The sequence below is a fragment of the Phasianus colchicus genome, chromosome 25, assembly GCF_987193195.1.
Source record: "Phasianus colchicus chromosome 25, bPhaCol1.hap1.1, whole genome shotgun sequence".
NCBI classification, from domain to species: Eukaryota; Metazoa; Chordata; class Aves; order Galliformes; family Phasianidae; genus Phasianus; species Phasianus colchicus.
In genome coordinates this window covers 221659-247006 of record NC_143460.1, presented here as the reverse complement: position 1 = coordinate 247006, position 25348 = coordinate 221659, and the positions used below count along the sequence as shown (strand labels likewise).

The 25348-nt window shown below is 48.4% G+C and overlaps 2 long non-coding RNA genes and 1 pseudogene across 11 annotated transcripts; 1 reads left to right on the top strand and 2 right to left on the bottom strand.

Annotated features, from left to right (window-relative positions):
• The first annotated feature begins 311 nt into the window (after positions 1-311).
• Positions 312-9407, top strand: LOC149915009 (uncharacterized). 2 transcript variants are annotated; one of them, XR_016459881.1, is made up of 4 exons: positions 312-882; positions 1277-1651; positions 8349-8484; positions 9227-9407. It is a non-coding gene; the product is annotated as an uncharacterized LOC149915009 (long non-coding RNA). The 2 variants fall into 2 exon arrangements; XR_016459880.1 differs by lacking the exon at positions 9227-9407 and having other exon boundaries at positions 317-882; positions 8349-8892.
• Positions 1775-4556, bottom strand: LOC149915010 (olfactory receptor 4M1-like; annotated as a pseudogene).
• A 5661-nt stretch (positions 9408-15068) lies between the features above and the next one.
• On the bottom strand, positions 15069-24104 carry LOC149915008 (uncharacterized). 9 transcript variants are annotated; one of them, XR_016459865.1, is made up of 7 exons: positions 23609-24104; positions 22644-23096; positions 19187-19684; positions 18532-18981; positions 17695-17854; positions 16926-17300; positions 15069-16689 (listed from the first exon to the last, which is right to left on the bottom strand). It is a non-coding gene; the product is annotated as an uncharacterized LOC149915008 (long non-coding RNA). The 9 variants fall into 9 exon arrangements; XR_016459866.1 differs by having other exon boundaries at positions 23643-24104; XR_016459871.1 differs by lacking the exon at positions 23609-24104 and having other exon boundaries at positions 16926-17049; positions 17241-17300; positions 22644-23313.
• Positions 24105-25348: the final 1244 nt, after the last annotated feature.

Sequence of the window (25348 nt, the reverse complement as noted above, 5' to 3'; positions counted from 1 at the left end):
TTAGCTTTTTGACCTCAAACATTAGTGAAAGATGCAGTCAGGATTAGCAGGTTCTAAACTGTATTGACTCTCAGGGAAAAAAAAAGCACTGAAGTTTCTGTTCAGATTCTATCTGAAGAGACTGCTGATCAGTTCTTTATTAGAAAAATTTCCATTTTTAGTGAACTTTTGTCATAGGAAATACAGACAAAAATAATAGCTATTTAATAATATATTACAAACTACCAAAATAAAAACATCAGAACAAAGCTAGAAATTACTTCATCAAAAGTTACTATAGGAAGTAGATTAATTATCTGTTAATATATATTCTGCTGGTCCTATCGTCTGATTTCTTGACTGAACAAGCCTACACATGCACTGTGATGCTGAAAATGCTTATCACTATTTATAGACAAGATTATTCCTTCCCTGTCTGTTGAACACGTGGATCGTACCAGTGCAGCTATTGTGGCTGCAGTAGGGGTGGAAGACAAAGGGAGTTTTCTTCATGACAGCAACACCAGCCACTTGCTTCAAGGTGTATAAATGTTGAGGAGATGGAGAACACTTGCTGTCAGAAATCATGGCAGCTGTACAGAATCTAGTTGTATTTTGGGGATGGTTCTTGTTACCAGTTGATTTTATGACACTGTCCTACTCAAGAGTCTAAAGTGCATGATAGAAGAAAGCTGGGAAAATGCTTCTCCTTACTATTTTTCACTTGCAGATTCTTTCTTTAGGGATTCTTTCCAAAAGGAGATTTTGGGGATTGAGGCAGTTGAAGAAAGAGTGAAGCCAGGGGGCAGTCCCTGTGGAGAGGACCCCAGGAACTGAGCTTCCCCACCACTGTCTCAATGAGAAGACAGACGCAGTTCCCATTCCTGCTCTGCATATGGAAAAGTATGGCTGGATTTATTTGTTTGGGTTTTCTTCCTTTCTCTCATTTTGAAGGGGAAAAGCTGGAGCAGGGGGAGCACTACTGGTCCTTTGTTACCTCCATAACCGGTTGGATTCTGCATGTGCTGCAACAGGACAGCATTGCCAGGCTCCTTAACCTGCTGGGGCAGGGTGGGAGCAAAGAGCGTGAACTGCCCTCCTGCCAGCTGCACCTAGTTATGGTTTGCCAGGTCCCTGCTGCCCTGAATTTCACCTGAAAGGTTTGTTCTAGCTGCTTGCAGTAGTAAAATTTAGGGAAGAAATGGAAGTCAGGAGCTAAGGCTCTGCACAATAACTTTGCGTGGATTGAACTGCGGCACCTGAAGACTGTTTCCTGAATAATGCTGGCATTTTGCAGGTGTGTTGGTTTAACCCACTGAACTGATGTCTGTGAGCGCCAGTCTTCTCCACCTGAACAGTAAGAAAGCTGGGATATGCCCAGAAATTGCAGCAGTTGCTGTGAATACTCTCCCAAATGTTTGTTTCCTTTAGTGGTAGCTAATGACTCAGCACTGTGATATCCTGTCTCTGGCACGATCTGGAACGCTGCATCTCTTTGCAGATGTTGGGTGCCCATTTCCATGGACCCTCCTTTCTTTCTCTCCTCAGAAGCAGCACAGTGCGGTTCCCTGCGTTAGGGAGCAGCAGCCAGCAGGCTGCCAGAATGCCAGCTGGGCCTTGCAGCGCGCAAAGGGACGTGTTGGGGATGGACCATCCTTAGCACCACGCAAAAGTGAGCCTCTTCAGTCCTCTGTCATGAAGTATGGAAGAATGCATTTTAAGTATTACTTCTGAGCGGGTGCAGGACTGTAGGGATGTCAGGTAACCATGGTGGAAGCACTGGGGAGGCCGACAGCAGCAGCTGATGGCAGCAGTGTGACAGAAGGCCGTGTATAAGTGGTGGTGCTCAGAGCTGAGTGCATTCCTGAGAAAGGCACTCTTGACTTTATGGCGTTTTCTTTCACCTAGTGATATGTAGAAAGTTAGTGAAGAAAGGAACAACAAGAACAAAAATACCCTACTGCAAGGGCAACTGCATTTGGATATTTACAGCATGCTAGAGCGTTATGTGAGAACCAAGAACTCCGTGACCTGTAGGATGCAATGTCTTCTGAGAGATTATTGGAGGACTTTGTGGACGGAGACGTGTTTAGCTCACTCTGCATCATCTACACTGCCTAAGGAAGTTACACTGCAGTAAGAAAACCATGCTCTCTGAAAGCACAGTTTCCCATTGAGAAGAATTATTTGGCTGACCACCTTGGGGTCAAACTATAAAGCGGATTACAGGGCAAGTACAAGGGGCGAGACAAACACGCCTAAGGCATGGTTTATTACTTCTCAAAGTAGAAATTAAGAAAGGATTAGCTGAACTTCTCCCTAGAAATGCCTGTTAGTTTTGCTGGAATCCTTAGTGACTAATTCAGACAGACATCTGTGCTGCAAATGTCTGTAACTGTATGGATGAAGTTTATGATCTGCACGTCCTGTAAAGCTATAGCTACATTGTCTTTGATTTTTACTTAACAGATTGCAATGTCTTGCCTATGCTATATGAATTGCAAAGCTTGCCTGCAAGCTGGATCATCCAGCAGCTTTCACACTCTCCCTTTGTGGAAATGTAATCAACTCATTCAATGGTGGGATCATGAATGAGTCCAACGAGAAGGCAGCATCAACAGTGAAAGTTTGACTATAAACTGAAATAATGAATTACCATGGTTGAAGCTGAACCAGTAGTCCAGTAATAGTTCTATGAAGTCTCAACACCTACCAGATACTTTCTAATGAATTTAAAAGATTCTTAATGATAACTTCATAGTGCATGAATTGGTTCCTTTACACAGGTTGGTTCTTCCTTAACTTATTCCATACAGGTTTTAGTATCACTCTAGGGATTTTTTTGATAGAAAAGGACTTCTTGAAGGTTATCACTTGTACATTATGCTTTTACATAACGTACAGTGTGGATTTGTTCCTAAGAAAATTGCATGAACAAAACGAGGAACAAATAAACTTTCATTTATTTCTTTCAAATTTTTTTTTTTAAATATGTATTTGCTGACCAACTTCCATACGGAGCTTTTGATCTCCTTGTTACAGCATGTAGATCATGGGATTAGTCAAGGGAAGACAACCGTATGGAAAAGAAAGGTTTCCCAATGGAAACCTTTTCCATTGGGACAGCCTCAGAGGGTAGGACATATATGTAGACAGCTGGGCCAAGCATGACAAAAACAACGATGATGTGGGAAATGCAGGTGGAGGTTATTTTGTTCTTTGTTTTGGTGTGTCTGGAGCTTCAGCAAGAGGATTATGTAGGAGATGAGGAGAAGTGCAAAGCACATGACAATGACAACTCCATTGTTGAGGAACATCAGAAGTTCCGCCGTGTAAGGTCAGCACAGGCCAAGTTCGCCAACTGACGCACATCACAGACAAAGTCGTCCAGGACGTTGGGGCCACAGAAGGGGAGCTTGATGGTGAGAGCAAATAGAATGACGCCATGAATGAAGCCACCGCCCCACGAAGCTCCAGCCAGGGCACAGCATACAGTCCTGTTCACAAGCATGGTGTAGTGGAGAGGTTTGCAAATAGCAACGTAACGGTCACAGGCTATGGCCAACAGCAGGAAAGCTGCTGCTGCTCCCAGGAAGTGAAGAAACAAAGGCTGGGTCAATCAGGCCTTGTAGGAGTTGATCTTAGGATTTGAGAAAAAGTCAGCCAGCATTTTGGGTGGGGTCACAGAACAGTAGCAGATATCCAAGAATGCCAGATTAGCCAGGAAAAAATGCATGGGTGATCCCAGCTGGGAATCCCCCTGAATTGTGAGAATGATAAGGATGTTGCTTGGGAGAATTATGATGTAGAACAGGAGGAAGAAGAAGAAGGGAATTGACTGGACTTTGTGGGATTGAGACAATCCTAGCAGAATAAACTCTCTAACTACAGTTTTCATGCTCCATTTTGACTCTTGCAAGCCCTGAAAAACAGACAGCAATAAACACACAATGCCAATATGTTGCAATATTTAGCAACTTAGGCTACGCTTAGGCTACTGAAAATGCACATCCTGTGACCGTTACCTGGTTTTATGGAGGACCACATCCCTGTATGTAAAGGAATATCAGATTTATTGGGCCATACCATACGGCAGGCCGCCATTAACCATTCTATTATTGAATGGTTTTCATCATTATATTGATTACCTGCATATAATCTCTGTCTAAGAACAGGATGGACGGTCATTGTGGCCAATTTGGCTATTTCCAGGCCATTCACCAGAACACTTTCTGCCCCAGAATCCCATAGTCTTAATAACCAAGCCGGTACACTTTCTCTAGGTTTCTGCCTGAATCGTTGGACTAAGTCCATCAGTTCTGTTGCCGTGTACGGTTGGGCTGTTACGTGCAAGTGGGTTTGAGCGGGGGGCCACTGATCAGGCGGCACCCCTGCTGGTCTGTCCTGTACCTTTTTTGTTTTTTGAGATATAACAGGATGGATTTCTAGTGCGTCCGTCAAAATTGGGGATTCAAGATCCGATTTAGATGGTTTATTTTCCTGATCAACACAGTCCGTTGATTCAGGAGCCTGGTCATTGTTTATTGAAATACTACGAACTTGACCTATTGGAAGACGTAGAATTGGTTTTTTTTCCTGTTAATAGGCCAAGTTCCTGTTCTAATTTTTCAATACGATCTTTTAAAAGTTCATTTTCATTCACTGAAGTATTATTCCTTATTTCGGCATTGTTTAAAGCATTTAATAGTGGCCATGCCACTGTAGAAGCAGCTAATTGTCTTTCTCTAGTGACTAATATATCTTTGCCTAGTCCCTGAAAGTAATCCGCTAGGCGATATGGGGAAACGTTTCCCACAGCACTTAGGGGACCCATTTTTCAATGATAGTTGCCAATTCATAATAAGGGGATCCCGCAAATCCTGGGATCTGCCCTGGAATTATCTTATCTAGGGGGGTAGTGTTCTCCCCCTTGAACCATTTACAGAAATTCCAAAGAAAGGACATAGTGTAAGTTTCAGTATATTCGGCTTGCCTGCCTGGCTCGCCAAGTGTATAATCAATGAAAATTATATAAAGGAATATTATATAATTTAATAATATTAAGATGTTATAGTAATGAAATAAGCAAGAGAGTTAGGCACAGCGAGACAAAGAGAATAAATAGAAGGCTCACCCGTGTCGTGGGCTCGCTCAGGAAAGACCAGTGGAGTGGATCTTCCGAAGAGAGAGAGAGAGATCCTTCCCCACTGGTAGTCAGCTCTTGAATGGGTCTAGGAGAGGTGGAGCCAGGCTCCACCCCTTCCTGCAGCACAGCTGAATTGCTTTCACTTGTGCTCCCAGGGCTGCCTCATTGCTCGCCTCAGGTGACTAATCAGAGGTTCAGGCTGTGACTCAGCAGTTCCCATACACTGAAGTAATCTACCTGGACTTGTGCAAGGCTTTGATATGGTCTCACTCCACATCCTTATCTCTGATTTGGAGATACGTGGATTTGAAAAGTGGATTAGTAGCTGGCTGTATGATTGCAGCCTGAGGGTTGTGGTCAGCAGCTCTGTGTCCAGGTGGAGGCTAACAATAAGTGGTTATATTAAGGAATCCCTCAGGGTTCCATCTTGGGACTGCTGTTTTTAATATCTTTGTGGGTGATCAAATAAATTCTTCACTGTGGGGGCTGTCAGGCACAGGAAGAGGTCCCCCAGAAAGGTTTTGGATTGCCCCATCCTATGAGGCATTCAGGGCCAGGGTGGATGTGGCTCTGGGCAACCTGATCTACTGCATGACAACCCTTCCCATGGCAGAGAGGTTGGAACTGTATGATCTTTAATATCGCTCCAACCTAAACCAGTCTATGATTCTCTGAATCTAACTCGGTTCAGTTGGTCAATCTGGGACCCAAATAAATATCTGTATAAACATGCCAAGGCACCCTAACAGCCTAACACAAGTGCACGTGGCTGGCACAGGATGGATCCCCTTCCACCCCAGTGCAAGGAGAAAGGATGAGGAAAAGCAGACAGGTTCTCAACGCCTTTTTTACATCTGTCTTTAATAGTCAGGCCCGTTATTCTCAGGGTACTCAGCCCCCTGAACTGGAAGACAGGGTGGGGAGCAGAATAAACCCTCCACAATTCAGAATAAAACAGCACGTGACCTGCTGCTCCACCCGGGCTGTCACACATCCGTGGGATTGGACTGGATCCACCTGAGGGTACTGAGGGAGTTGGTGGACGTGGCATCCTAGCAGCCCTAATCAATCAGGGAGTTCCCAGGTGACCGAATACTTGCTAATGTGGTGCCCATCTACGAGAAGGATCATCCTGATGTCCTCCTATGACTACATACCCACCTGGTGGATGAGATGCTGTGGGTGGAAGCTACCTGGACTGGAGCAAAGCCTCTGACACCGCCTCCTGTAGCATTCTCCTGGAGAAGCTGGCAGTCCATGGCTGGGATGGGTACACTCTTTGCTGAGTAAAAAACTGCTAGGAGGGCCAGGCCCAGAGAGATCCAGATGGAGTCCAGTTCTGAGAGGCGTTCCTCAGGGGTCGGCGCTGCAGCCTGTCCTGTTCAGTGTATTCACTGACGAGTCGGATGAGGGAATTGGGTGCACCCTCAGTAAGTTTGCAGATGACACCAAGTTAGGAGGAAGCGTCCCACAGACGGACTGAGATAGGCTGAATCACTGGGCTGACTGCAACTGCATGAGCTTTAAGAACGTCAAGAGCTGAGTGCTGCTTTTTGGCTACAGAAACCCCAGGCACCGTCACTACAGGCTTGGGGCAGAGCGGCTGTAAGGCTGCACGGACGAAAAGGGTCTGGGGTGCTGGTGACAGCCGGCAGTGCCCTCCAGTGGCCAAGGAGCCCAATGGCAGCCTGAAATGGGGCAGTCAGGAGCGGGGATGCGATCGTCGCTGTGATTTGCCAGTGGCCCCAGGGGATCTAAATTGCTAGCGGTTGTCCTTGTCCCATCAACTGCAGCCCAGCCCAGCCCAGCCGCTCCCTACAAGAAGACATGGCGGCCCTGGAGTGTATCCACAGAGGGGCACCAAAGCTGGGAGGGGTCTGGAGCGCAAGACTTAATGGGGAGTGGGAGAGGGAGCTGGGATGGTTCCGTGTGGAGAAGAGGAGGCTCAGGGCAGACCTTATCGCTCCGTCCAGCTACCTGGAGGGAGGTTACAGTGAGATGGGACCTCTTCTCCCAGGTAAATAGCAATAGGACTACGGGGAATGGCCTCACATTGCACCATGGGAGGTTCAGATTGGATATTAAGAAAAGTTTCTCCCAGAAGGGGTGGCGAGGCATTGGCACAGGCTGCCCAGGGAAGCGGTGGAGTCTCTGGAGGTGCGTAAGGAAAGGGTAGCTGTGGTGCTTCAGGACAGGGTTTGTTGGGCAGTGTTGGTGGCAGGTGGATGGTTAGACTGGATGAGCTTTCCAACCTTAATGATTCCGTGATTCTCCTCTCAGTACCTTACGTTCGCAGAAGTAGCACTAAATATACCGTGGATCTTTCTAAAGTGCAGAAGGTTACAGTGAGCTGTGTCTGTTCCATAATGTTCTTCCATTGGCTCTGGAGCATCGTTCTCCAATTGATGTGGATCCAGGGTGGATCCAGGGTGTCCCTTAAGGAGACCTGCATAGGCAGGAAGAGCAGTTGCTTAATCTGACACTGCATGGACAACGTGACTGCCCATCTCCCCAGCCCTGTCTGCTTAATGCCACCTGGCACTTGCCTTGCTTTTCCTTACATCAGACTTCTCTTCTAAAGTCTGCACTGAATGTTTCAGATCCTTTGTAGCAGCTGCCACCTGCTCTCCTCAGAGGACACGGGTGCAGAAGGGTTTCTCTTACCTTTAAACAAAGAACAGTAAGTGTAACAAAGCGTAACACAGGTTACCAAGAAATAGAACGTACTCCTCAGCTGTATGCCTCCACTGAAGTTCTCCTTCCCAAAAGATGACTGTACAAGAAATATGTCACGTACATAGATAGGAAATGATAAATATTAATATGAAAGGCATATTAATTAAACAGTTAGCTGGCTAAGGACACAGTGAGACAAACTGCTAAGGAGGGACAAACATTAGCTCCCTGAAACTCAAAGAACTGCACTCATTAAAAGGGCTATAAATGATCAGAGATTAAGGGGAGAGGAAATTGGGATAACAATAGAAACTGCAAAGGTTGAGACAGGCAGCTGGAAAGGTGGCTTCCAACGTGGTCAGCCTAATCAGGGCAGGTGGAAATACCTGTAAAATGAGGGCAGTTACATGCACAGAATGAGAGAGAGTTGTCAGTGCAAGAACAGCGGAAGATTGGTATTTCTTTCCATACAGTGAATATCCATCCTGAAAGGTCACGTTTTCTCATGATAGAAATTCCACTTATTGTGTGCGTGTTTCACTGACAGGATTGAACCAGGGCAGCTCATGAGGAGGTGCTGAGTGTTTGAAAAACACTGAAGATGACTTCAGGTTTTCAAGCAGAGCTCCACCGTGTGACCACAAGCAGCCGGTGCCATCTCGAGAGGCCCTGGTGTTCCTGAGGTACCTGCCTGGGACTAACAGTTGTCAGAGAGAACCTGCAGGAGACCAGAGCCCTTTGGGACTGCAGATGGAGCCTGGAAGGAGAGCCTCAAGGGATCTGATTGCTAGCAGTTGTCTTTGTCCCTGTACTGCAGCCCAGCCCGGCACTAAATCCCCCCCCCCACAATAAGACAGTGGATCGTTGGGGATGATCCACAGTTGAAGTGGCCACTGGAATCCAAGAAACTCTTCCTGGTTCTTAGTAGATATCCAGATATCCACGAAACGTCCTGGATTATCTGTGGCAAACTCAGACTGAAAGAGTCGAGTGCAGGTCACGCCAAGTAACTGTGGTAGAATCCATTATTTGGGAAGAACATCTCCTTCCAGCTAGGGAAGTTAAATGGAACAGTGTGAAAAGATCCATCCGGCCAATCCTCTGAGTAAGGGAAAATCAAATGTTGGTTGGGCTTGATGTTCTTAGAGGTCTTCTCCAACTTCAGTTCTTCTGGGATTCTAGGACAATAGGACTCTGGGATTCGGGCATGATATTAGGATTCCCCCCTTGGGGCTCGGTGCCATTGGGTTCCCAGCACTTAGTGCCCTTCCCCTGATCCCTGGCTCCTTCCCATGCCCTGGAGCCAAGGTAGGGGCTGGCTGCATGCCAGGCTCAGCCTGTGCCAGGGGACTCTGCCAAGCCCAGGGGCATTTGGGAACGTGAGGGGGGTCCCAAGAGAATAAATGCAGCCCTGGCTTCTTGCAGCCTCACCCAGCTCCCAGCGTACAGTGGAAGATGAAAGCAGTTGCTGTCATCGTGCTCCTGCTCCTCGCCTCCATGTGCCTCCAGGCACAGGCTAGGGTGTGCAGACGGGTTCTTGGTAACGGGCTGGCTCGCAACCACTTTCTCCTTGGGTTCCCTTGCTTCCTGCTCTTTGGGTCCCCTCTGTCCCACGATGGGACAGGAGCACGATGACAGCAACTGCTTTCATCTTCCACTGTACGCTGGGAGCTCCAGGGCATGGGAAGGAGCCAGGGATCAGGGGAAGGGCACTAAGTGCTGGGAACCCAATGGCACCGAGCCCCAAGGGGGGAATCCTAATATCATGCCCGAATCCCAGAGTCCTATTGTCCTAGAATCCCAGAAGAACTGAAGTTGGAGAAGACCTCTAAGAACATCAAGCCCAACCAACATTTGATTTTCCCTTACTCAGAGGATTGGCCGGATGGATCTTTTCACACTGTTCCATTTAACTTCCCTAGCTGGAAGGAGATGTTCTTCCCAAATAATGGATTCTACCACAGTTACTTGGCGTGACCTGCACTCGACTCTTTCAGTCTGAGTTTGCCACAGATAATCCAGGACGTTTCGTGGATATCTGGATATCTACTAAGAACCAGGAAGAGTTTCTTGGATTCCAGTGGCCACTTCAACTGTGGATCATCCCCAACGATCCACTGTCTTATTGTGGGGGGGGGGATTTAGTGCCGGGCTGGGCTGCAGTACAGGGACAAAGACAACTGCTAGCAATCAGATCCCTTGAGGCTCTCCTTCCAGGCTCCATCTGCAGTCCCAAAGGGCTCTGGTCTCCTGCAGGTTCTCTCTGACAACTGTTAGTCCCAGGCAGGTACCTCAGGAACACCAGGGCCTCTCGAGATGGCACCGGCTGCTTGTGGTCACACGGTGGAGCTCTGCTTGAAAACCTGAAGTCATCTTCAGTGTTTTTCAAACACTCAGCACCTCCTCATGAGCTGCCCTGGTTCAATCCTGTCAGTGAAACACGCACACAATAAGTGGAATTTCTATCATGAGAAAACGTGACCTTTCAGGATGGATATTCACTGTATGGAAAGAAAAACCAATCTTCCGCTGTTCTTGCACTGACAACTCTCTCTCATTCTGTGCATGTAACTGCCCTCATTTTACAGGTATTTCCACCTGCCCTGATTAGGCTGACCACGTTGGAAGCCACCTTTCCAGCTGCCTGTCTCAACCTTTGCAGTTTCTATTGTTATCCCAATTTCCTCTCCCCTTAATCTCTGATCATTTATAGCCCTTTTAATGAGTGCAGTTCTTTGAGTTTCAGGGAGCTAATGTTTGTCCCTCCTTAGCAGTTTGTCTCACTGTGTCCTTAGCCAGCTAACTGTTTAATTAATATGCCTTTCATATTAATATTTATCATTTCCTATCTATGTACGTGACATATTTCTTGTACAGTCATCTTTTGGGAAGGAGAACTTCAGTGGAGGCATACAGCTGAGGAGTACGTTCTATTTCTTGGTAACCTGTGTTACGCTTTGTTACACTTACTGTTCTTTGTTTAAAGGTAAGAGAAACCCTTCTGCACCCGTGTCCTCTGAGGAGAGCAGGTGGCAGCTGCTACAAAGGATCTGAAACATTCAGTGCAGACTTTAGAAGAGAAGTCTGATGTAAGGAAAAGCAAGGCAAGTGCCAGGTGGCATTAAGCAGACAGGGCTGGGGAGATGGGCAGTCACGTTGTCCATGCAGTGTCAGATTAAGCAACTGCTCTTCCTGCCTATGCAGGTCTCCTTAAGGGACACCCTGGATCCACCCTGGATCCACATCAATTGGAGAACGATGCTCCAGAGCCAATGGAAGAACATTATGGAACAGACACAGCTCACTGTAACCTTCTGCACTTTAGAAAGATCCACGGTATATTTAGTGCTACTTCTGCGAACGTAAGGTACTGAGAGGAGAATCACGGAATCATTAAGGTTGGAAAGCTCATCCAGTCTAACCATCCACCTGCCACCAACACTGCCCAACAAACCCTGTCCTGAAGCACCACAGCTACCCTTTCCTTACGCACCTCCAGAGACTCCACCGCTTCCCTGGGCAGCCTGTGCCAATGCCTCGCCACCCCTTCTGGGAGAAACTTTTCTTAATATCCAATCTGAACCTCCCATGGTGCAATGTGAGGCCATTCCCCGTAGTCCTATTGCTATTTACCTGGGAGAAGAGGTCCCATCTCACTGTAACCTCCCTCCAGGTAGCTGGACGGAGCGATAAGGTCTGCCCTGAGCCTCCTCTTCTCCACACGGAACCATCCCAGCTCCCTCTCCCACTCCCCATTAAGTCTTGCGCTCCAGACCCCTCCCAGCTTTGGTGCCCCTCTGTGGATACACTCCAGGGCCGCCATGTCTTCTTGTAGGGAGCGGCTGGGCTGGGCTGGGCTGCAGTTGATGGGACAAGGACAACCGCTAGCAATTTAGATCCCCTGGGGCCACTGGCAAATCACAGCGACGATCGCATCCCCGCTCCTGACTGCCCCATTTCAGGCTGCCATTGGGCTCCTTGGCCACTGGAGGGCACTGCCGGCTGTCACCAGCACCCCAGACCCTTTTCGTCCGTGCAGCCTTACAGCCGCTCTGCCCCAAGCCTGTAGTGACGGTGCCTGGGGTTTCTGTAGCCAAAAAGCAGCACTCAGCTCTTGACGTTCTTAAAGCTCATGCAGTTGCAGTCAGCCCAGTGATTCAGCCTATCTCAGTCCGTCTGTGGGACGCTTCCTCCTAACTTGGTGTCATCTGCAAACTTACTGAGGGTGCACCCAATTCCCTCATCCGACTCGTCAGTGAATACACTGAACAGGACAGGCTGCAGCGCCGACCCCTGAGGAACGCCTCTCAGAACTGGACTCCATCTGGATCTCTCTGGGCCTGGCCCTCCTAGCAGTTTTTTACTCAGCAAAGAGTGTACCCATCCCAGCCATGGACTGCCAGCTTCTCCAGGAGAATGCTACAGGAGGCGGTGTCAGAGGCTTTGCTCCAGTCCAGGTAGCTTCCACCCACAGCATCTCATCCACCAGGTGGGTATGTAGTCATAGGAGGACATCAGGATGATCCTTCTCGTAGATGGGCACCACATTAGCAAGTATTCGGTCACCTGGGAACTCCCTGATTGATTAGGGCTGCTAGGATGCCACGTCCACCAACTCCCTCAGTACCCTCAGGTGGATCCAGTCCAATCCCACGGATGTGTGACAGCCCGGGTGGAGCAGCAGGTCACGTGCTGTTTTATTCTGAATTGTGGAGGGTTTATTCTGCTCCCCACCCTGTCTTCCAGTTCAGGGGGCTGAGTACCCTGAGAATAACGGGCCTGACTATTAAAGACAGATGTAAAAAAGGCGTTGAGAACCTGTCTGCTTTTCCTCATCCTTTCTCCTTGCACAGGGGTGGAAGGGGATCCATCCTGTGCCAGCCACGTGCACTTGTGTTAGGCTGTTAGGGTGCCTTGGCATGTTTATACAGATATTTATTTGGGTCCCAGATTGACCAACTGAACCGAGTTAGATTCAGAGAATCATAGACTGGTTTAGGTTGGAGCGATATTAAAGATCATACAGTTCCAACCTCTCTGCCATGGGAAGGGTTGTCATGCAGTAGATCAGGTTGCCCAGAGCCACATCCACCCTGGCCCTGAATGCCTCATAGGATGGGGCAATCCAAAACCTTTCTGGGGGACCTCTTCCTGTGCCTGACAGCCCCCACAGTGAAGAATTTATTTGATCACCCACAAAGATATTAAAAACAGCAGTCCCAAGATGGAACCCTGAGGGATTCCTTAATATAACCACTTATTGTTAGCCTCCACCTGGACACAGAGCTGCTGACCACAACCCTCAGGCTGCAATCATACAGCCAGCTACTAATCCACTTTTCAAATCCACGTATCTCCAAATCAGAGATAAGGATGTGGAGTGAGACCATATCAAAGCCTTGCACAAGTCCAGGTAGATTACTTCAGTGTATGGGAACTGCTGAGTCACAGCCTGAACCTCTGATTAGTCACCTGAGGCGAGCAATGAGGCAGCCCTGGGAGCACAAGTGAAAGCAATTCAGCTGTGCTGCAGGAAGGGGTGGAGCCTGGCTCCACCTCTCCTAGACCCATTCAAGAGCTGACTACCAGTGGGGAAGGATCTCTCTCTCTCTCTTCGGAAGATCCACTCCACTGGTCTTTCCTGAGCGAGCCCACGACACGGGTGAGCCTTCTATTTATTCTCTTTGTCTCGCTGTGCCTAACTCTCTTGCTTATTTCATTACTATAACATCTTAATATTATTAAATTATATAATATTCCTTTATATAATTTTCATTGATTATACACTTGGCGAGCCAGGCAGGCAAGCCGAATATACTGAAACTTACACTATGTCCTTTCTTTGGAATTTCTGTAAATGGTTCAAGGGGGAGAACACTACCCCCCTAGATAAGATAATTCCAGGGCAGATCCCAGGATTTGCGGGATCCCCTTATTATGAATTGGCAACTATCATTGAAAAATGGGTCCCCTAAGTGCTGTGGGAAACGTTTCCCCATATCGCCTAGCGGATTACTTTCAGGGACTAGGCAAAGATATATTAGTCACTAGAGAAAGACAATTAGCTGCTTCTACAGTGGCATGGCCACTATTAAATGCTTTAAACAATGCCGAAATAAGGAATAATACTTCAGTGAATGAAAATGAACTTTTAAAAGATCGTATTGAAAAATTAGAACAGGAACTTGGCCTATTAACAGGAAAAAAAACCAATTCTACGTCTTCCAATAGGTCAAGTTCGTAGTATTTCAATAAACAATGACCAGGCTCCTGAATCAACGGACTGTGTTGATCAGGAAAATAAACCATCTAAATCGGATCTTGAATCCCCAATTTTGACGGACGCACTAGAAATCCATCCTGTTATATCTCAAAAAACAAAAAAGGTACAGGACAGACCAGCAGGGGTGCCGCCTGATCAGTGGCCCCCCGCTCAAACCCACTTGCACGTAACAGCCCAACCGTACACGGCAACAGAACTGATGGACTTAGTCCAACGATTCAGGCAGAAACCTAGAGAAAGTGTACCGGCTTGGTTATTAAGACTATGGGATTCTGGGGCAGAAAGTGTTCTGGTGAATGGCCTGGAAATAGCCAAATTGGCCACAATGACCGTCCATCCTGTTCTTAGACAGAGATTATATGCAGGTAATCAATATAATGATGAAAACCATTCAATAATAGAATGGTTAATGGCGGCCTGCCGTATGGTATGGCCCAATAAATCTGATATTCCTTTACATACAGGGATGTGGTCCTCCATAAAACCAGGTAACGGTCACAGGATGTGCATTTTCAGTAGCCTAAGCGTAGCCTAAGTTGCTAAATATTGCAACATATTGGCATTGTGTGTTTATTGCTGTCTGTTTTTCAGGGCTTGCAAGAGTCAAAATGGAGCATGAAAACTGTAGTTAGAGAGTTTATTCTGCTAGGATTGTCTCAATCCCACAAAGTCCAGTCAATTCCCTTCTTCTTCTTCCTCCTGTTCTACATCATAATTCTCCCAAGCAACATCCTTATCATTCTCACAATTCAGGGGGATTCCCAGCTGGGATCACCCATGCATTTTTTCCTGGCTAATCTGGCATTCTTGGATATCTGCTACTGTTCTGTGACCCCACCCAAAATGCTGGCTGACTTTTTCTCAAATCCTAAGATCAACTCCTACAAGGCCTGATTGACCCAGCCTTTGTTTCTTCACTTCCTGGGAGCAGCAGCAGCTTTCCTGCTGTTGGCCATAGCCTGTGACCGTTACGTTGCTATTTGCAAACCTCTCCACTACACCATGCTTGTGAACAGGACTGTATGCTGTGCCCTGGCTGGAGCTTCGTGGGGCGGTGGCTTCATTCATGGCGTCATTCTATTTGCTCTCACCATCAAGCTCCCCTTCTGTGGCCCCAACGTCCTGGACGACTTTGTCTGTGATGTGCGTCAGTTGGCGAACTTGGCCTGTGCTGACCTTACACGGCGGAACTTCTGATGTTCCTCAACAATGGAGTTGTCATTGTCATGTGCTTTGCACTTCTCCTCATCTCCTACATAATCCTCTTGCTGAAGCTCCAGACACACCAAAACAAAGAACAAAATAACCTCCACCTGCATTTCCCACATCATCGTTGTTTTTGTCACGCTTGGCCCAGCTGTCTACATATATGTCCTACCCTCTGAGGCTGTCCCAATGGAAAAGGTTTCCATTGGGAAACCTTTCTTTTCCATACGGTTGTCTTCCCTTGACTAATCCCATGATCTACATGCTGTAACAAGGAGATCAAAAGCTCCGTATGGAAGTTGGTCAGCAAATACATATTTAAAAAAAAAAATTTGAAAGAAATAAATGAAAGTTTATTTGTTCCTCGTTTTGTTCATGCAATTTTCTTAGGAACAAATCCACACTGTACGTTATGTAAAAGCATAATGTACAAGTGATAACCTTCAAGAAGTCCTTTTCTATCAAAAAAATCCCTAGAGTGATACTAAAACCTGTATGGAATAAGTTAAGGAAGAACCAACCTGTGTAAAGGAACCAATTCATGCACTATGAAGTTATCATTAAGAATCTTTTAAATTCATTAGAAAGTATCTGGTAGGTGTTGAGACTTCATAGAACTATTACTGGACTACTGGTTCAGCTTCAACCATGGTAATTCATTATTTCAGTTTATAGTCAAACTTTCACTGTTGATGCTGCCTTCTCGTTGGACTCATTCATGATCCCACCATTGAATGAGTTGATTACATTTCCACAAAGGGAGAGTGTGAAAGCTGCTGGATGATCCAGCTTGCAGGCAAGCTTTGCAATTCATATAGCATAGGCAAGACATTGCAATCTGTTAAGTAAAAATCAAAGACAATGTAGCTATAGCTTTACAGGACGTGCAGATCATAAACTTCATCCATACAGTTACAGACATTTGCAGCACAGATGTCTGTCTGAATTAGTCACTAAGGATTCCAGCAAAACTAACAGGCATTTCTAGGGAGAAGTTCAGCTAATCCTTTCTTAATTTCTACTTTGAGAAGTAATAAACCATGCCTTAGGCGTGTTTGTCTCGCCCCTTGTACTTGCCCTGTAATCCGCTTTATAGTTTGACCCCAAGGTGGTCAGCCAAATAATTCTTCTCAATGGGAAACTGTGCTTTCAGAGAGCATGGTTTTCTTACTGCAGTGTAACTTCCTTAGGCAGTGTAGATGATGCAGAGTGAGCTAAACACGTCTCCGTCCACAAAGTCCTCCAATAATCTCTCAGAAGACATTGCATCCTACAGGTCACGGAGTTCTTGGTTCTCACATAACGCTCTAGCATGCTGTAAATATCCAAATGCAGTTGCCCTTGCAGTAGGGTATTTTTGTTCTTGTTGTTCCTTTCTTCACTAACTTTCTACATATCACTAGGTGAAAGAAAACGCCATAAAGTCAAGAGTGCCTTTCTCAGGAATGCACTCAGCTCTGAGCACCACCACTTATACACGGCCTTCTGTCACACTGCTGCCATCAGCTGCTGCTGTCGGCCTCCCCAAAGCTTCCACCATGGTTACCTGACATCCCTACAGTCCTGCACCCGCTCAGAAGTAATACTTAAAATGCATTCTTCCATACTTCACGACAGAGGACTGAAGAGACTCACTTTTGCGTGGTGCTAAGGATGGTCCATCCCCAACACGTCCCTTTGCGCGCTGCAAGGCCCAGCTGGCATTCTGGCAGCCTGCTGGCTGCTGCTCCCTAACGCAGGGAACCGCACTGTGCTGCTTCTGAGGAGAGAAAGAAAGGAGGGTCCATGGAAATGGGCACCCAACATCTGCAAAGAGATGCAGCGTTCCAGATCGTGCCAGAGACAGGATATCACAGTGCTGAGTCATTAGCTACCACTAAAGGAAACAAACATTTGGGAGAGTATTCACAGCAACTGCTGCAATTTCTGGGCATATCCCAGCTTTCTTACTGTTCAGGTGGAGAAGACTGGCGCTCACAGACATCAGTTCAGTGGGTTAAACCAACACACCTGCAAAATGCCAGCATTATTCAGGAAACAGTCTTCAGGTGCCGCAGTTCAATCCACGCAAAGTTATTGTGCAGAGCCTTAGCTCCTGACTTCCATTTCTTCCCTAAATTTTACTACTGCAAGCAGCTAGAACAAACCTTTCAGGTGAAATTCAGGGCAGCAGGGACCTGGCAAACCATAACTAGGTGCAGCTGGCAGGAGGGCAGTTCACGCTCTTTGCTCCCACCCTGCCCCAGCAGGTTAAGGAGCCTGGCAATGCTGTCCTGTTGCAGCACATGCAGAATCCAACCGGTTATGGAGGTAACAAAGGACCAGTAGTGCTCCCCCTGCTCCAGCTTTTCCCCTTCAAAATGAGAGAAAGGAAGAAAACCCAAACAAATAAATCCAGCCATACTTTTCCATATGCAGAGCAGGAATGGGAACTGCGTCTGTCTTCTCATTGAGACAGTGGTGGGGAAGCTCAGTTCCTGGGGTCCTCTCCACAGGGACTGCCCCCTGGCTTCACTCTTTCTTCAACTGCCTCAATCCCCAAAATCTCCTTTTGGAAAGAATCCCTAAAGAAAGAATCTGCAAGTGAAAAATAGTAAGGAGAAGCATTTTCCCAGCTTTCTTCTATCATGCACTTTAGACTCTTGAGTAGGACAGTGTCATAAAATCAACTGGTAACAAGAACCATCCCCAAAATACAACTAGATTCTGTACAGCTGCCATGATTTCTGACAGCAAGTGTTCTCCATCTCCTCAACATTTATACACCTTGAAGCAAGTGGCTGGTGTTGCTGTCATGAAGAAAACTCCCTTTGTCTTCCACCCCTACTGCAGCCACAATAGCTGCACTGGTATGATCCACGTGTTCAACAGACCTCAGCTCTGCCTTAGCCAGGCACAGTGGCTGTCCTCCTCCCTCCCAGCTCACACACCAGAGCACTGCTGATCCACATGGTAAGAGCAGCAGTGACAGTGGGCAGCACCCATCAGCCTCCACCCTGCTCTCACCACCAGCTGGGACAAGGGCTGACACAGCGGGCCCACCCCAGCCCAGCTTTTCTTCTGAGACACCTCCCAGCAACCACCCAGCACCAAACCCAGTTCACCCACTCGGCCTGCTCAGCCTGAGCTGTGCCCAGCTCATGCACATGCTGCAGCAGTGCTTCTGACGGGTTCTCACAGGGCGATCTCTCTCAAGGAAGGCCCAGAGCCCAGTCTCTGCGTGCAGCCCAGCTCTGCTCACCAGCTGTGGGACAAACGCTCCCACCCCAGCAACAGTTGTGACCTCTGTGAGTGCCTACATCACTTCTGGGCCTCCATCAGATGTAATCCAAATTTTAAGAAACCAACAGCAGGGTCACCCAATGGTGTTATCTGAAGTAAAATAACAAAGAAGTTAAGATGACTCTTGTGTAGCCAGCTCAGGTCACCCTCTTGCTCAGGTGCTGCATGATCGGACAAAGGAGATGTTGCCTCTGAGGTGGAGGCTGGAAGGGTCTGGGCTTTCAAACTGTCAGCAAGCATTTGGATGAGCCACCTTCCTGCTGAGGAGCTCCTTAACAGCATTCCTGCCTCCTCCGGTACCGTACTGGGAGATGCTCCAGAGTTCATTAGCCTGGACTCCCATCAACAGCTGCTCCTGCACTGACCTTCACTCACACTCTGATACCGTCCACTTCCAGCACAAGCTGACCTGCAAGGAAATGTGGGATTAATGCAAATGCAGAAGCCCACGGCTGTGTCACCACCACGTATTGCAGCCTTGGGAAGTCAGCTACAACTACAACCTTGGTCAGAATTAAAACAGGCACAGTACATTAACTGTGACCTCTAAACTGAAGTAATTGTCACGATCAGAAATACATACTGAAATCACTCACTTAACTATTGGTGGTTACCTCCAAACTCTTTTGCTTTTGGGAGAATATGGACTCAGAATTGAAGGATACAAGAAAAATGACATCTGCTTCACTGGAGGTGGTTAAGCTTGGAAGTAGGATTCCAAAATGAAAAGGTTTTCAACTCCTTATAAGGCAGAAAGCGATGGGATGATTGCTGACGCCTGTAGAAAGCCTGATCTGCTCTGCCACAGGTGGCTGAATGACACAAAAGCTGTGCTGCTCATTCAGAAGTGCGTGGGGCATGGGGTGGGCATGGGGCACCAACACACGGGATGTCAACACTCCTCGGGCACTTTCCCATCAGAAGGGAATTCCCTTCTCCCTGCCATGCCATGTCCACACCACTCCTAAGGGCTGTACTGACACAGTCAGCACAGAATCCATGCAAACGTTCTTTTCTCATCGTGGTGGTTTTTAACAGACGCAAGCAATGAGACATCAGGTCACTGTGTGGGCTGCTGGGTGACACTGCCATCATTTCCAAGCCATTGCTTCCTAGGGGCAAATAAAGTAAAATACTTTAAGAAAATTTCACACAGAGATTGCATACTATACTATTCTTTTACACAAAGCAGAAGGACAAAACAGGAGATACGTGCAGCTGCGTCAACACCCCAGTTGCTGAAGGAATGGAAAGACAGATCAAATGACAATACATTATTCTCATACAAGGACTGCTCATCAGCACCCACTGCCCAAGAAGCAATGCAGGGAAGACTTGCATTTCTTCTTCTCCTAGCCAGAAACTGTTTTTCCTACCTTAAAAAGGAAAGGAAAAAAAGCCTGACATAGTGCTGACAGGGCAGGCAGATGTGGCACACCAAGGCATACTGAATCTGCAGAACATATGAAACTTTCACCTTTCCTCCAAGAGCAGTCTAAACCTTCCATACCCACTCCTACTTTCACCACTATTCTTACCAAAGCTGCTTTTTCAGCTGGGGCTCCTCTCTGTCCTCAGCAGTATGACTCAGCACACAGATGCACCTCAGCTCCATTTCGTTTCCACGCCCACTTTGTGGGACTGTGGGTTTCCCATCAGAAGGCTTCACACACACCGTGCGTTCAGCTCAGTGAAAGGAGACACAACTGATACAGGCTTGTTGTGCAAGAGAAATCCAGGTTCTCTTCTCATTCCCACAATCCTTCCAGTAGTTCAGTCCATTTGGTACATTACCATGTCCCGGATTCTCAGCTGTGTTTTCCACACACTAATCTGTCTACCAACAATGCATACACAGGAACCAAGAAACCAATAGCTACACTCAATCATAACCCAGGGCAAGGAAATCTCAGAGCAATCCTAAGTGAAAGCACCACTTTTCTGAAACTCTGCCTCAAGCTCCTCACGCTCCCCCTCAACTCTTTTCTCAGAAGCCCACTCCTCTGCTTTTTCCTTTTCCTCTGAATGCTTGCATTTTTGTGCAGCCAGGACTTGGGAGAAAGCTGGGATGCAAACTGCAGAGAACTGTCCCAGCAATGAACAAACAGAAAGCCTGGGCAGAAAGACAGTGCATCAAGTCCAGATGCCTGTTGTGTATCTGTACCTCTCTTTGGTGCTTTCTCCAGCTCTGTCTTCTTCCCCAGCCTTTCCGCACGGCCATGCTGCAGTGGAAGGCCACTGGCGTCAGTTTCTCGCAGAGAGAAAGCAGGAAATACTTGAAGAGCAACTCTTTGGAAGAAGATTTTAGCACAGCCAGCCACTAACTTCAAGTTTTCAAGCACAGTTTCTTAAATTTGCCTTTCCACTGCTCTAACATTATGCCTTCCTTACAGTCAACACGAGGCACTTTTCTCTCTCCTCCATCACACACACCCTTTCACACAGTCCTATTTAGATGAAAGTACCCAAACTACAGCTCACAAAACATTCTTACCCACAGAGGCTTTCCATTTCCCCCTTTCTCAATATGAGTCAATAGAATCCCATGCTCCATCCCTAAAATAAAGTACAGCCTTTCCATGTCACAGAAAGCAGTTGCCAATAGAATCCTTGTCCTGTTAGTCCACATCCACCAAAATCCCTCCAATACACCATTTCTACAGCCAAAACAAACTCATTTTTTTCAACTGAAATGCATTTACAGAAAGTATTACTAGTCTCATTCCTGCTGAGTGAGTGGCAAATGAATCCACATCTGTCTGACAGCTCTACAATGCACAAAGCAAAGCTGCACAAGCAAACACAACGCTGTCAGGTGCATGAGCTGAGAAACACTTCATTCCTAAGTCAAACAACTGTGAGTACAAGTACCTCCACACTGTTTGGCCTCTCCAAGGAACAGACACAGCTCTAAGAACCATTTAGACACAGACTCGGATCGCTCTACTGCCACCGACAGCCACTGTCAGCCTCTCTATTGCTTCCAGTACAGCGCTGCCATCAGTCACTCTTTCCTCTCAAGACTCTCTTGTTTTCTCACTTACCTCCTTAGTTGCACTAAGGAAATGGTTTTGCCATTAGCTACGGCATCCACCCCCAACCAAACCAACACATCTATCAGTCAGCAGGGTTGCACCCCATGAGGCCAGGCCTCATGCCATGACAGCAGAGGAGCAAGGTCTAAGGCTGCAGCAAGGGAGAATTTGCTCAAAGGCAACAGCCGTGGGCACAGAAATCAAGGCAAGGAGCTGCTTATCTTCAGAAGGATTCAGGTAGGCAGGGATCTCCTTTGCCTACACTGCCAACCCTTCAATGGAGGGCTGGGAAGGGGTGGATCCTGGCTCCACCCCTTCTGTCATTCTGGAACATTGCATGCTCTGGGTTGGCCCTGCCTTTCTACCAGGTGAAAAATCAGGTTTCAAGCCATGTCTCAGCATTTACACTACAGCATCCCTTAGCATTAACTCCACAGGACAACCCTTAACCCTTTACCTTAACCTAAAAGGCTAATCCTTAACACTCACCCCAAAAGATACTCCTCAGCCCTAATCCAAAATGCTAACGCTTAACCCTCATTCCCATCTCAAAAGTGCTGCTGTTGTCTCTAACAAAAAGGACAAGCCATAAACCCCCAACCAGGTGGGCACACCCCCACCATCACTAACATCAAGTGTTAAGCCTTGACCTTTAAACCTAACAGAAAACAGTAACATGAAACCCTAACCCCAAAGGGTTACCATCAGCACTTAGCTCTAGCACTAAACACTAACACTTCATCACAATCCACAAGTGTAAACCTTAGGATCGTAGGATCACCACGGTTGGAAACAACATCTCAGATCATCTAGTCCAACATTTCCCACTAAATCACATCCCTCGGTACAACATCTAAACACTCCTTGAACACCTCTGGGGATGGTGATTCCACCATTTCCCCTTCCATAAAAACCTAACCCAAAAGGGTATATCCCATCACCATCACCCACAAGGGTAACTGCAGACAAAGGCAATAGCAAATACAGCTGCTTTAAACCAGTCCTAAATTACCCAAGAAAAGTAAAGGACACAAACCTGTAAATACAGAATGAGCCAGCAGGATGAGGAAATGAGCAGAGATTTCAGAAACGCGTCTGCTATCAGGGAGGGGAGTTCAGGCCTGCCCCAGCACCACAGATCTCCATGACACAACACAACATGGGGAGGTGGCAAAGGTGACAGGGCTAGGAGGAGAGCTGGCGGAGGAGGAAGGTTGGATGCCTGGCAGTTTGAGAGGGACTGAGGTAGCCTCACCCATCACAGACGTGGTCAGCGCAGACACTTTGGTGTCCGACATGATGTAAAGTGTAAGAAGGATGCATACATACAGCGATTACACACACCATCCCCACAAATAACTTCTTTAACCAGTGCAATTTGGGAAGCCAGGAAGTCACGTTGGTTTCAGCTCACATCGTCTTATGTTGTGCAGTATTTCACTCTGGTGCCATATCTTATCTCCATCTGCTTCAATTCTACCACTCTGACCTACATGAACACAACAATATCATTTATTGCTGCATGAACTCCTTCTTGTGCACCTAACAAGATACCTGAAGCCCTTCTACATTGCAATACCACCAAGGCCAAGCTCTGGACTTTTTCCCTTTTCTACTTCCTTTCTGCCCCTCTTCCCCTCTCTCCTTCTTCCTTTCCTTTCCTTCTTTTCCCTTGTCCCCTTTTTTTCCCCTTTTTCCATTTCCCTCCCCCCTCCCTCCCTCCCTCCCTCCCTCCCTTCCTTCCTCCCTCCCTTTCTTCCCATTCCTCCCTCCCTCGCTCCCTCCCTATCAGCCTGGCTCTCACGCTGTTGCCCAGATGCCCGTCTTCCTTTTCCCACACCTCCATGCTCTGCCCACATCCCCCTGTTTGGCTGCATCTCCCTGCGGATGTCCCACCCCACAGCCCCACTCACAGCCGCCATCCCCGGAGCTCAGCCCTCCCCCAGTCGCTCCCCCACCTCCCCAGGAGATCCCTGAGGGCTCTCCGTTCCCCCCCCACACCCTTCTTCGCCCCCCGCTGCCCCTCGAGCCCCACTCGGGCTTCAGGCCGTGCGTGCAGGCCGCGCTGCCACGGCGACAGCGCGCCCTCCCTCCTTGCGGCGCGGGAAGCCGTCCCCGCGGCGACAGCGCATGCGCGGCGGCGTCTCCATAGCGACAGCGCCCCGGCGCGGCCGTTGCTCGAGCGACGCGCCGTCCCCGCTCCCCGCGGAGTGACGTCATCACGCGGCGACCCGAGGACGCGGCCATGCGGAAGCGGAGCGGGGCCCCGCGCTGCCCCAGCGCCGCGGCGCAGCCCCGGGACTCCGAGCGCCGCCTCAGCTCCGCCTCAGCTTCTACGAGTGGGTGTTCGGGGGCGGCGGGGGCACCCGGGGCATCGGGGCTGGGGCCGTCCTGTCTTGGCCGCGTGGGTCCTCTGCTGCTCAGGGCCTCTGCTCGGCGGCGGGAGGTGCCCTGTGCCCCCCGCCCTTCCCCCCCACCCACGGTGTTTCACTGCCTTCCCCCCACCCCCCACCCACCCCCGCCGCGGATCGCCCACAACCTCCCGAGTCCCTCAGTCTGACCGCTGGGCTTACGCTCTCCCCCCCCGTTCCCCACCTCCACTTCCCCCATTCTCATCGCTGGAGTCCTCTTCCACCCGTCCCCTCAGTTCCTCCGTCACTGTCTGCCCCTGTTCCCCATTCTGACCCCCAGGCTTCCGTGTCTGTCTCTCACTGATCCGTTGTGTCCCCATTCTCTCCCCCGACCCCCCCAAGTCTTCCCATTTTCTCCCCTAGATTCATCCCCCTCCCCCGTCCGTTCTATCTGACCCCCAGAATTCCCTGTCCCCTCAAGTTCCCCTGCTCCAATTCCCCCATTCACATCATAGAATCTCCTACCATTCCCCAGTCCTCTCTGTTTGCACCCCCAGGGTCCCCTGTCTTCCCTTCCTCCCCCTGCTTCTGACCCCATTTTCTGACCCCTACAGTCCCCTGTACCCCCATGCCCTCCTCCCTGCCCTCTGGAGTCCGTTCCCCTATGTTGACCCCAATTTCCCCCAACTGGACCCCCTTTACGTCCCATAGAAGCCCCCCCACGACCTCCAGTTCTCCCCTCCCACCCCTCCCTCCACCCCCAGAACCCCTTTCCACTCATGTGGTCTGCCTCTCCTCTTCCCCCCCCCCAACTAGCACTCTCTCCTCCCAGACCCCCTTTCCACCCCACAGAAGCCTCACTAGCTCATTTCTCCCCCTCCCACCCCCTGCTGAACCCCCCTTATCCCCCGTTTGAATCATGCAAAAGGATCTGCAGGAGAAGTCCTGGAGAGGTCTGGGGGCATCCAGGGGGTTCCAGACTCATCCAGAAGGGTCTGGAGTTATCCCAGAGTGGTACTGGGGCATCCAGAGAGTCCCCAGGTTGATCCCATGGGCCCCTGGAAAGATCTGTAAGCTCCCACTAGGAGTCCAGGAGCACTGAGAAGTCTCTGGTTGTGAGAATCTTTCTTTGTTTTTTGGCTCAAAGCTTGCTTCCTGAGGTATTTCTTGTGATAAGACTCTGATTGATTTGTTGAGGAGGCAAGAGATGGGTGCTACCATATGACAATTGACATCCCTCTGGGAACATTTGAAAGCCCCTTCCTCCAGAGTTGCTTACCTCTGGAAGAGAGTGGTCAGAAGTGCTTACTGGCGGAAGATCTGGCCTGTGACTAAATAGCTCCAGCCTTGTATGGGAAAATTGGGGAACGATACCATCGTGTCCTGTGAA